Genomic DNA, 13960 nt, shown 5'->3' with positions numbered 1-13960 from the left:
TGTCGAATATGGTGGGGGATAGAGATTCCCGACACTAGTGGTGTCAAATATTGTGGGGGGATGCAGATTCCCGGCACTAGCAGTGTTGAATATGGTGGGGTATGGAGATTCCTGACATAGTGGTGTCAAATATTGTGGGGTGGATGGAGGGGGCGCTGTCGCGCAACAAGATGGCCACCTAAGAGTGGAGCTCCTCTCCGGTTTATTATCCTTCTAAAATTATATCCTGTATCTGCCTTCATCCACGCTACTGGACCAGCGGATTCGACCATTGAACCTATCCTGCACCCACCGGGAGAAACAACGGGCGAAATCGGACCCGGCGTGCCCAGATACGGACGAGGCGGCGGGCCTTGGGCCGCTCCTCAGCTCCGGAGTAACCTACGCGAGGGCCGCGGCTCTGGGTAGAGCATGGGCCCTGCAGTGGGCGGGCCCGGCCCCGCGGGCGGAACGGACTCCCTGTACCGGGACTGCCTCGAATGTCACCCGACAGGAAATAACATTCGCTCATCGAGGACGGTGTCCTTTCTGGTAGGAGAAGTGCCTTGAGACCTGAGCTGCATGCGCCCTGCCCCGTCCTTCCGCTTGAATCACCCATATTCTACTACACGGCCCTGGGCGGTCCTAGTCGGGCAGAACCCCCACTGATCTCGAACACCGCCATAAAGAAGGGGGGGGAACGAAACGGAAAGTATACAAGCCGTCCCAGACGCTAATCCAGTGGCCGGCCTGTGAGCGCGACCGCGTGATGCAGGTCGTACGGGCAAACAAGGGAAGTGGAGAGGAACACTGTGAACAACCCTGCTTGGTATCTGCGCGTGGGCCCCCAAAGGGAAGCTCCTGTTGAATCAAACGCAGTCTGCCCCACAGCGATCGTCCCACACACGGTGCCCTCCTCGGGCCTGTGGCCCCGAGGCCGACAGCGCCCCAGTATCATATCCCGGCTCCGTGATCACTTGCTACAACAGGCCCACTCACAGTCCGAGGCGAACCATCCCCCAGTGGCCATTTACGATCCTCACGACAACGGATATTAATATTTGGACATCCGTGTGATGCCTGGAAAAAACGCACTCAAGGGCAGGAAGACCGGGCCGATGGATTCTTTCACAAACTCACAAGCAACCGCAGAGGCCTCGGGCCCTTCAACAACATCTGACCTCCCTGCCACGCAAGACTCCAAGTTCGACCATCTTTAGACGACGGTTCAGAACGGATTCCTGGGGATAAATGTCAAGCTGGACGATATTGTCTCCACGATAGGCTCCCTTAAAGCCCGGGTAGATAAGGAAAGTGCCAGAATCACTGATGCCGAAAATAGAATAAGTGCAAACGAGGACTCGACCCATCAAAACACTCGAGACATAGCTGGCTTGAAAAACGAAATGAATAAACTCTGTGTTAAGTGTGATGATTTGGAGTCGAGGTCGAGAAGGAACAATATACGCATTGTCGGCTTAGCAAAATCCTTTTGCAAAGGCCCGATGGAGACCCAAATCGAAGCCCTTTTGAGGTCCTTCCTAGGGGCTGACTCCTTCTCTTCACAATTCTTGGTCAAACGGGCACATCGCACCCTGGCCCCTCCGCCCAAACCGGGCCCCCCCCCCGCACGATAGTGGCGAAGCTCCTAAATTACAGAGACAGAGACGTGGTTCTGAGGCTGGCAAGGGAAAAGGGCCCTTTGAGACACGGCAACGACAACATACACATATATCCGGATTTCTCTGCGGGAGTCCAAACCCAGCGACGTTCCTACAAATCCATCAAACGACAGCTGCGGGTGAGACAGGTTCCATATGCGCTGTTGTTTCCAGCAAAGCTACGGATACAACATGGCGGACGTGCGCACTTCTTTGACTCTTCGGCAGCTGCGTTGGCCTATGTGAAATCTGCTATTCCTCTACCTCCTGGTAGGAACGAACCTGATCAAAATCTCCTGCAGCAGCCGGTACAGTAATCTACACGGCATACTGTCCGACCGCAGCTATGAACCACCTTCTACCTACAACGAATCGTCTACTCTCGTTTCACTGAAGACAGGCAAGATTGTTCTTTTATTTCTGCTTCTTACTACTCTCCAACATTTAAGGACAGTCGGATGAGACCCGCTCGGCTACGAAGGCGGTGTTGCAGCACTCGCTCCCCTCCACGAGTGAAACCACAGGGTTTTAAACGGGGTTCATCATCAAGTTGGGCCAGATGGTGTGGGTGGGGGTGGGAACCGGGAATTTGGGTCTGTTTAACCGGCCAGAGGTATGGTCAAAAGCCCAGTTGGGCAAGTTGCAAAACAGTTTATTGTTGTGTTTAATGTTAAAAATGCAGTCACAAGTCATGCGCTGATTCCTTCAGATCGTCATCCTGCTCTCCCAAGATTCTCTTTACACCTATTGACATGGCACATAAACCCCACACTTCCGGCGGGTTGTCGCTTAAGCTGCTAACTTGGAACATCCAGGGTCTGAACAATAGAGCAAAATCCAGCAAGGTGGGGGCATACATCAACAGGCACCGTCCGCATGTGGTAATGCTGCAGGAGACCCATGCTCTCCGCGAGACTAATGAGAAGATCTTGAAACAATGGGGTAACAACAGGTATTACACTGAATACTCATCACAGAGCAGGGGTGTCCTTACACTAATACATCCATCGCTGGGGTTCGTCCCCGAAAAAAGTAAATCCGACCCATTGGGTAGATATGTGGTGGTATGGGGCACAGTGGCTGGGGAGAGATGGGTGCTGGTCAACTCCTATGGTCCAAACACGGACGACCCCGAATTTTATGCCCATCTCCTCACCAAAATCGACACAACTGACACATGGGTGCTGTGGGGTGGAGACTTTAATACTATCCTAGATGTGCTATTGGATAGGTCCTCCAGTCCACAAAGGTCACTCACCAGATCCGCTAATACCATCCATCAGGCCCTACAGGACAGGGCGCTGACCGATGCCTGGAGAGGGGTACACCCCACAGACCGTCAATACACTTTCTATTCGTCAGCCCATGACTCTGAATCCAGGATTGACTACTGGTTCATATCCGTTCTCCTGCTGAGCTCCGTGGTGGGCTGTGAAATCCCTCCGCCGTACGTTTTCTGATCATTCCCCTGTCACGCTTCAGATATCGCTCCAGAATATTAAACGCCCGTCCCCGCGCTGGAGAATGCCTCCAAACATCCTGAGGGACCCCAACGTGGTTGAATCGTTGCAAATTGAGATGGAGGAGTTCTTTCAGCTGAACACGGGGTCAGTGAGGGAATGGGCTACGGTGTGGGAAACGTTTAAGGTCTGGGTGAGGGGTAATCTTATGTCCAAAACCACTGGCCTCCTAAAAAGTGTCAGATCCAACCTTAATAAGACCGAAACACAGCTGAAAACACTTGAAAATAACTATAGAGTAACACATGACAAGAACACACTGGCTGACATCAATGCACACCTCCTTAGATTTAATGAGCTAGCAATCCAAGAACTACAATACATGTCCACTCCGACCAGGGCCTGTAGATACGGTGAAGGAAATAGAGCAGGACACCACTTAGCACGCATATTGCGAAACGAACACAATCATGCCCCCATCGCAAGCATAATGACAGACAATGGTGATCCCGTGCACACAGAGGAAGAAATCAATGTCGAATTTGCTAAATATTACACTAACCTATATGCAAATCATGATACACGGAGTCTTGTAGACATTGCAACATACTTGAACGAGATAGATCTCCCTACCCTCTCACCTGAGGACTATGTTGTCCTTGAACAAGAAATGACCAAGGAGGAAATCGCTGAGGCAATTAAAGCACTGGCAGCTGGAAAAACCCCAGGCCCCGATGGCCTAAGCTCGGACCTCTATAAAAGATACACAACAATACTATCCCCTATTCTAACTCATGTATGGGAGGAAGCCTTGAGCTCCGGCTCCCTCCCAGACTCCATAACCGACGCAGTCATAACGGTCCTATTGAAGCCTAGACGTCCGGCCCATGACCGCTCGTCCCATCGTCCACTCTCCCTAATAAATACAGACGCCAAGATATATGCGAAAGTGCTCGCAAACAGACTTCTCCCTAAAATGACTTCCCTGATACACCCTGATCAATGTGGCTTCATCCCGACGAGATCCACCGCCCTGAACCTGCGTAGACTGTTCGGAATTATGGCCCAGATCAAGCCTGATGTGCAGGCAGTGGCCGTCTCGTTGGACGCCGAGAAGGCATTCGACTCCGTCTCATGGGCATACATGTTCGAGGTCCTCAAAAAATTCGGCTTTGGCCCGTACTTCACACACTGCGTCAGCCTGCTCTACACCTCTCCCAAGGCTAGGGTCCTAACTGTACCCTCTCTACCCACTTTACCTTGCATCGGGGCACCAGACAGGGCTGCCCCTTCTCCCCCATCCTGCTCGCACTCACTATCCAACCAATGGCGTCTGCAAGCAGAAGAGAACAAGAATTGAGGGGCATCAAGTTGGCCGGCAGCTACCAATCTATCTCATTATATACGGACGATGCTCTATTGTATATACGTAAACCGGAAAACAACTTAGAACCCATATTGGCAGTAATACAGGACTTCACTCTACATTCAGGGTACAAAATCAACACAGCCAAATCTGAAATCTTCTCATTGACACAGTCCACCCCCTGCCCTTCACGCACACACGGTCTACGATGGTCCCCGGATTACATCAGATATCTGGGGATCCTTGTATCTAAAGACAAACAGTCACTATATATAGATAATTACAAATCCACTTTACAGACGATCCACACTAAACTTCAGATCTGGACCAGGTTGCCCATATCACTGGCTGGCCGGATAGCAGTGCTCAAAATGGTGATCCTCCCCAAACTCCTATATATCTTTAATAACGTCCCGATATGGCCAGGCAGACCCTTTTTTGAAAACCTGTGTTCCCTGTCAACCACCTTCATTTGGAACGGTGGGGCTAACGGGCTCAAATGGGAAAAACTGGTGGAACCCTACGACACGGGGGGGATTCACGGCGCCCGATTACAAGCTGTACTATCTTGTGTCTCAGGCTCATTATGCTAAATACTGGCAGAACCCTACAACTGAAGCACCTCATGTCCCCATTGAACGGCACTTGGTCCGCCCAACGGACTTGCGATCTATTATCTTTGCGACATCTTATAAAGACGATTGTGAATTTGACCCAGTAGCTTGCACGATCGCAGCCTGGGCTGCAATTGGCAAGCGCCTCCACATTGAGATTCCCTATGACTCCCAAGCTCCACTGTGGAACTTTCCGGGCTTTGCCCCCTCGTATGACCCTGGTATACAGAAAGCCTGGATCCCGACCTATGACATTACAATGAAGGCTATGTTCCCCAGTGGAAGCTTCGTCACCCCCGAAGACTTCGCTAACACAGTGGGGAGTGGCCAACTTGTCACGTTACAATATCATCATATGAAAGCGGCGTTCAAGAAACGCTGGCCATCATTCCCAGCTGAGCCCCCCGAGCACCCTTGTTACCAGGCACTTCACTCACAGACTCATATAGGCGTCTCCATACTGTACAACATAGTCCAAACACATATGAAGTCCTCCAACAATATAAAGTCCACCTGGGAAGAGGACATGGGTACAACAATAGAGGAAGGAACATGGTCCAGATACTGCCTCCTTACAAAGAAGGTCTCGCTCAACGCGGGGCTCAGACTCATACAATTCAAAATGCTCAATAAACTTCACTATACCCCTGTCAAGATGGCTAAAATCAAGGTGTCCACAAACACGAACTGTCCCAAATGCAATAACCCTCAAGCTGACTCATACCATATGTACTGGGCCTGCCCTGAAATAATTGGATTCTGGAAGGCAGTAGCAAATATACTGGAAGACATTACGTAAATTCCAGCACAACTTGCCCCCAAAAAATATCTGTTTGGCGACATCGGAAAATTCCCTGAAAAAACTAGGAGGCTATTCAACGTCACATGTGTGGTGGCTAAAAAATGTGTTTTGCAAAAATGGAAGAGTCCCCACGCCCCCTGTGCAGAACAATTCTTAAAATCACTGGCTTATGTGCACGAATGTGAAGAAACGTACATAGGTCTGGTCCCCTCTCCTTGCAGACCTAAAGACATTTGGTCAGCGTTCAGGACTTACCTTCGCACCACCCCACCTAACTCGGAAGAGGATGATACCAACTGAAATATGTGCCTTAACCCCGGCAACAAACGTTTAATATCATAAATTGTGATGTTGTTGTATATAAGTATATGTATGGGAGAAAAAAAGTGTATAAAATGTATATCCATTACCACGGAGTGGTTCATGCGTGTGTATTGTGAATTGCAACCGAAAAATATAGTTTTGAAAAAAAATATTGTGGGGTGATGCAGATTCCCGCCACTAGCAGTGTTGAATATTGTGGGGTATGGAGATCCCCGACACTAGTGGTGTCAAATATAATGGTGGGGATGGAGATCCGTGGCATTAGTGGTGTACAATTTTGGGAACTGGTATTATGGCTTTAGGCTGCGTGTGGGGTTAGGAACCCTGAATGGTATTTCTTTTGCACATTTTGTCGATGGCGGATGGAGGAAGATGGTTTTGTGTGTGTGGTTTGGTTTGTTTTGCATGTTTGTCGGATTGTGGGCTGGTTCCCTGGAGTCGATTTCTGTGGTAGGCAAACTATCGAACGGTTGTTTTGATTTGGTGGGGGTGTAGCTAATTTATGGTTCAGCGAGGGGAGAGTTTTTTTGCTCGGAGCACTAGCTTGCTAGTAGGGGTTTTGGAATCTTAGTTAATTAGTTTGATTATACATGCTCTTTTGAGTTTTCCTTTTTCTGATCTTTCCTACTAGTTGCATCTCGGTGTAAAATGTGGTTGTCCCTATAGGGGGAAGATGTGAAGATGTGTTGTGATGAGCTCTGCCTGCATCTGGTGCAAGTAAGTGGAATGCTGAGATGGAAGGCAGAGCAGAGAATGTTTACCCATAAGTGAGTGTTCCAGGGTTGTCAGTTGTAAAGATGTAAGCCCTGAGAGAGGATGTCAGTTGGTGTCCTATATTCCTCATGACTTAACTAAGGACTGTATTTAATAAGCCTAAACCAAGTAAAGAGTTAACAGCTCACTTGAAGTTGTTGGAGTCATTTGTAGCCGGACCTAGAACTCAACACTGTATGTTATTTTTAAGCTTAAGTGTAGGACTACAAAGAGTACAGCTCGGTTTAGAGCAGTTTTATTGTGATGCCAATATCTAAAAGGGACAAAGCATGGTATTAGATGTAGTTACTTGGTGAGTGGTTGTGTGGTGGTCTTGAGAGGTGCTCAAGCTTGCCCTAGTGTGAAGGCTTTTACTAGATTTGTTTGTAAGAAACAATCCCTATATTAGCGCCAAGGGATGCATATAGAAGTATGCCTGGGGAGAACATGCGGTCAGTGATGGGGGTGGGAAAGAGGAGACCTGATGGATTTGTCTAGTTAGGTTCTGTAAACTTTGAGCAGACTATTACTCACTGTAACTTAAAAAAAAATGTCTTTACAAAGTAACTCAACGGACCAGCTATTCTAGCTAGCAAGGCAATTACACTCATAAGCAGAACCCTGTATAGCCTCTTGCAGGATGAACTCCTACACACAGTACATATGCAACAGCACCATCCTCCAGATAAGCCAGGAAGCAACCAGAAGGTGAGTTGCCGTCTCATTTTATGCCATGGTTACCACAAGGATTTTAGCAAAACACAACAGGTGATATCTGAAAGTTTAGAATTACTCTTAACCTCTGGAATTGCTCTGGGAAATCCTCCAGACCATCTTTCTTCGACTGCCAAGCCATTACAAAAGGGGAAAGACCATATGCAAATCATGCATGGCCCCACCCAAAAGGGGCAGACCAGCCTGAACTGCTTGGTCACATCCCTTCTGCATGAGACCACAAGCACCCCAGACATGTTTTGGCCCCATCAGTGGATTTTATACTTGACCAGGCCCTAGGCTTGTGTTGCTGTGCCAAGTGCTTAAGGACAGAACGCCTGTCTTTCACTCAGCAGTGGTCAGACGTTTGACCCTTCCACAGTGTTATGGTGTGACTGGGTATGTTGAAGCCTATACTGAAGAAAACGGGCAGCAAGGCCCTTGTACTTACTTCTTAGGCCCACAGCAACATTTGGGAGGTGTTGTATGTCACAAATCTGAATTTACCATGTTTGCAAAAGCTCCATGAAAAGTGTGCAAAACAACCTTTTTTTAGTTTTTGTTTTGTTTCCTTGTTTATGTCATGGTTTCCACAGGGACCTTTTTTTGGGATTTGTAAAGCGCACTAGCTGCCCATAGGCATCGAGGCGCTGTTGCATGAAAGTGTCTTAGTTACAAGCAAAGAAAGCTTAGCTCAGAGTTACAGTGAGTGTGTAGTCTAACAGTGCGAATTCAGTAGGATAAATACATAGGTGGATCCAGAAGAAAGGCTTAGCCCAGAGTAACAGTGAGCAAATCACCTACCAGTGAGAATATAGGATACATACAACGATGGTTCCGAGGTATAGAGTATAATACAGTCATATTGAGGGTATGATCATAGATGAAAAAAAAAACTGTTGAGTCAAATAAGCTTAATCAAACCCTAGGCTTGTGCATCTGTACAAATTCCAAAAGATTACAAAGACTGTGTTTGGCTCAGCAGTGGTCAGACTTGTGAGCCTTCCACGGTGTCATGGGGAGCTGGCGTATTTTTAAACTGTGCGCAAGAAAACACTGGGCTTACTCCCCTAAGCCACGACCAGCCAGGTTCTATACATGGGAAAGCTGGAAGAAGATGTGGGTGCATTTAACCAAGGGTGGGTTTTCATCCTCGGGCTCCCTGGGAGAAAAAGCCCCAGCCCAGGCTTCCTGGCGGTTCCTGAGACCTGCTAGGACCTTTATGGGAATGGGTACAGTGGTGTGTGAGGCAGGAATCCTCTTGGGCTGAGACTGGGCGTTTATGGGAGTTAATTTACATAATCCAGCCTTTGACTAGATGCCTCAACCTGTGTTGCAGTTACTGTTTTCTGTTATTAGGGGCCATCATGCAAATTGTAGGTCAAATCAGGGGTGTACGGTCTAGTTAACAGATTTAGATTTCCAGGCCCACCTTCTGTTCCTGGTTTATTATATTATTTGCTTGGTTTGGGGGTGCTACCTGCTGCCGTATGGCTACTTCAAGGTGCTTGAACATTAGGCATTTAAAGCAAAACATTATAATGAAACCTCAACGTAACATGACCTAACCAGCTAGTATAAAAGGAAACCAACACAATATTTCCCCCCAGCACCAATAAAGAGTAAAGAAGTAAATACACATTAAAGAAAAGATAAAGGGCACTCAGGTACATTCTAGTTAACTTGCATGTAGCTTCGGGAAAAGAACACATTATTTATTTCATTTATTTATTGCATTTGTTACTCGCCCAGACCCTTGGGTATCACGGCGAGGCTACAGACAGCTTATTAGAGCATACATTCAGTTGACCATTTTGGCGCGGTTGCATTAAGGATATTAGAAAAAACAGTGTATAAAAATGAGAGTACAAAGTTATTTACAACACAGAGAGGTATATGCGCATACAGAAATATTTACAATTGTAATGCTAGCTATTATATTTAGTAAAGATTAAATAGCCAGGTTTTTAGCAATTTTTTGAAGCCCATGAAAGTTTCCTCATTTTTGATGTTGAGCGGTAGGGAATTCCAGTGTTCAGTGGCTAGGTATTGGAAGCTACTTCCTCCTGCTCTGGAATTTTTGTACCGGGGTATGACTAATAGCGAATGGTTGTTAGATCCTAGGGATCTGATGATCTCTTTTTTGGCAGTTGCATGGTTTGGATGGATGGGGGCACTTTTGTGGAGACATTTGAAAGTGATAAACAGGGTTTTGAAGATTACTCTAGCTTTGATGGGGAGCCAATGGCGCTCTCTTCTGGTTTTGGAAATCTAGTCAGTTTTTCTTATTCAGAGGGTGGCTCGAATGGCTTTGTTTTTAATAAGTTGTAATTTCTTGAAGTTGTAGGTGAAGGTACCACGTAATAGTATGTTACAATAGTCAAGCCTTGATAAAATCAAGGCCCTGGCTAATGTGATGCAATTGGTAGGGGTCAGGAATTGATGACAGAGAGAGATACGTTTAGAGGTTTATGAAGTGGAGGATGAGAGGGCTTTGATGTATTTGGTCATGGAGAGGTTTGTGTCCAAGTAGACTCCTAGCGTTTTTACATGTTTCAGAGCAGGTATTATGGTGCCATCTATGTTGATGGCAGAATAGTCTGCATGCACAGCGTTTATTTTGGATTGGGGGCCCACAATACGAATCTCTGTCTTCTCATTGTTGAGGCAGAGGCTGTTTAATGCCATCCAGTTTTGAATTATGGCGTAGATTTTGTTGATAGTCAGGGTATCTTGGGTGTAGTTCCCTGAGAGTGGGATAAGGATCTGGGTGTCATCTGCAAAGTTGGTGTAGATGACACCCATATTGTCCAGTGCTGAGAAGAGGAGTTTCGTATATGCGTTGTAAAGTGTGGGTGAAAGGCAGGACCCTTGAGGAATGCCAATTGGGACTGGTATGGGGTCTGCGGCTTCTTTGCCTGTGGAAACTCTAGATGTCCGTTCTTTAAGGAAGGATTTGATCCGCGTGGTTGCGTCTGAGGAGTAGTTGAAATCTCTAGCTAAGGTGGAGCAGAGTTTGTTGTGATCCACAAGATCGAACGCTGCGGATAGGTCCAGGAGGAGGAGGATGCAGAGTTTTCCTGAGTCTCTGAAGGAATCCATTTGGATTTTGAGATCTAGGTGGGCTGTTTCCGTACTGTGGTTAGGACGGAAACCAGATTGTATGATGCCAAGTAGTTGGTTCTGTTCCAGGTGATTTTGGACTGGGTTGTATGCTATCTTGTCGAGGATTTTGAGAAGAAAAGGGACTTGTGTTATTGGCCTATAGTTGGTGGGTACAGTGGGTTCGAGGCTAGGTTTTTGTAGGAGAGGTGTGACCCAAGCTTCCTTGATGCTGGCTGGAACCAGATTGGTAATAAAGGATGCGTTTATGAATTTAGTTATGATGGGTGTCGGTGTGTGGGCGCATGCTTTGACTACTTTAGCTGGGACAGAATCTCCTTTGCAATTAGATGAGCTTAGATATGGTGTTGAGCACTAATTCTTGTGAGAAAGAAGTGAAATGGAATGTGGGGTTGGTGTTCTCATTAGGCATGGGTAGTTGATTGACCGTGACGGGCTTGTTTGCTAGAAGTTGTTTTCTGGTTGTAATTTTGTTTTGAAGTAAGTCAATCCTTGCAGCTAGAGCGTCTTGGATAGTGGTGTACCACTCTTTACTGGTGTTGGTAGAATTGGTGGCTGGGGCTGGGTTTTCCAATTCTTTTAGGATTAAGAATAATTATTTTGAATCCGATGCAACATTGATTCCAACGGAGCAAAACATTACACAACATGCATAGCATAACATAACCCAGTGTGGCATACCAAACTTTACTGTGTGTAGCACTCCAAAACAGGGCAGAGGGTAGACCATAAAGTTTAGTGCAGGCACATAGCAAAACATGCCTTTGCTAGGTATCCCAACCATTTAATTATGCAAACCAGCAGAAACAGCACTGCACAGGGAAAGGTAGCATGCCCCTAGAAAGGTAGTGCACACCCCCACCCACTGTTCCTGGTGGCAACATGCAGTCAGATTCCGTCCCCCCTGAAATCCAATAATGCCCTAAATATTTGAGTTTAAATGTAAATCGTGATCTCCATATCCCTGGGTACACAATACTCACTGATGTGCATTAAGTGCGAAAAATGACAATGGGTTGCTAGCCATCTTGTAAAGAAGGGGTGTGCTCTAGCTGTTCAAGATTGACTCTCATTTATATGTTGGATGAACATTGATTTAACTGTGGTTTTCTCCTTCTGTAATGGCACATGTGGCTAACCTGCCTGGGATAATTGGCCGTGCTTATGATCCATTTAGAGCTTATCCTTCATGTGTTCATGTTGTAAAGGCACCCTAAGTGTCACGGGTATACCGAGGTGTTGCTCCAGAGGTCACTACATGGGGTCACAACCTACACTGCACTGATGATGCCCAACAAGGCCAAAATGTGTCTGGGGTTTCTGGTGGTCTGAAGCAGAAGTTCTATGACCTACCAGTTCGAGCTGGAATGCTCCTTCTTTGGTGGGACAAGATTGATTTGCACACAAGTTGTACACTTCTGCAATGGCTCTGTGGCCTAAGAAAGATGAAATGTAAAGTTGCACAGTGTATTTGTTTGTGGTTCTGTTTAATTCAAAGCTTTCCATTAATCACTTTCCAGTTTCTAATATTCCCAGATCACACATTTCAGTTTACAGTATGCCCATTTAGCACATCATCGCTAGATCTTGTTGTTCCTCGTTAGCATGTCTTGACCGGTTTGCATAATTATCTTAGCCCTCGAGACTTGGACTTAACGCTCCAGTCTTGGTCCTAGAAAGAGGGGAGGCTAATGCTTTCCATTGTGATCTAAACCCTGATGGAGCAATACAGAGGAGGCATCTAATGATCCCCTTGGTGATCTAAAGCCTAAAAGGAGAAGCAAAGAGGGGAATCTAATGTTCCCCATGATGATCCAAGTACTGAAAAAGTAACAAGTACGCTGCTTGTATTGGAGAGCAAGACAAATACTCTTTCACCAGGCAGTGTCTTACACTGGCTCCCTGGAGTGGGATGCTCCCACAAATCCTAGGCTGTTCCATGACATCCTGAGCAGCCTGGCTGGAATACAAATATTGTCATGAAAAGAGATGGATTATGTAGACCTGGACCTGCTTGGATCGAAATCCATACCTCCCCTTCCATCTGTAAAGTACATCCTTCAAAGTGCGGATGTGCTGTGCAGAATCTTGCATAAAGTACTATGAGGTAGGATTACCTTCTTTGCGTGACCCCTGCATTTTAACAAAGATTATCATTCTGTAAATCGAAGAGCTCATATCACCAAGCATCTCTACTAAGTGGTTCACTATCTCCCCATCTTTGTGTAAATCCTAGCCTGGTCAGGATGATACCATTTCATATCAACAGCCTATCTACCGTGTCAAGACTATAACCCAAATGTGGATCCTACCCAAATATAATACCATACTTCTACATGGGGGCATGTCCCTACTCATCTAGGAACTGGGAAACATATGTGAACCTAATCTTCCTAGGGTAATAATGTTTTTTCTTGTTTACATACATTATTTTAATTATCAATGAATGATAGAGAAGGAAACAGAAACACACAGAAACCAGAGCAGCGAGTTAGTACATATCTGCTGTATTACTGTTATCAAATAGATTGAATACATAAATTAAGTTAGACACAATTTAAAGCATCACTATTTTACAGAAAATGTCCAAGTGTGCAACAAAGCATCGAATAGCACATCGCTATGAACATATCTACAAAAAACAAAGCAAGGACAAACATATATATTAAAGCATATTTACACTTCTTAGTATGAAGAAATACAATGATTTTTAAACATCACATGTCCTTGTTGAACGAAATAGCAGAGAGAATGTTGCTAGATGTGAAAGTGCTCTTTTAGAGGCACTTTCCGCCTCGTGCTTGAATGACTATGGTGGCTGTATTAAGGTAAGAATGAGGACCGGAGCATCACTGGTAGACACTGTCCATAAAAAATATAGACAACATTTGAAAAAATACTTTTTGAATAGGCGTTATAAATAAAATGTTACTAATATCTGTCAGGTAGTGCTTATTTTGGCCTTCTCAATCTGCCTTTGTATGGATACAAAGGACATAAAGTGAAAAATAAAGATTTCTGACTCACCATGGTGAAATATTTAAGAGGAAATCTCATGGATTACGTAGATACAGCTTTATAGGCCCTGGCAGTTTCAAAGACTTGATATTGTCATATGCCTTTTAATTCTTCGCCTGTTCATAAACAGGAGGGAAATGTGAAGC

The sequence above is a fragment of the Ambystoma mexicanum genome, chromosome 11 (assembly GCF_040938575.1).
Source record: "Ambystoma mexicanum isolate Mex_15411 chromosome 11, UKY_AmexF1_1, whole genome shotgun sequence".
NCBI classification, from domain to species: domain Eukaryota; kingdom Metazoa; phylum Chordata; class Amphibia; order Caudata; family Ambystomatidae; genus Ambystoma; species Ambystoma mexicanum.
The sequence above is the reverse complement of the archived record's forward strand: the minus strand, read 5'-3'. Positions refer to the sequence as shown.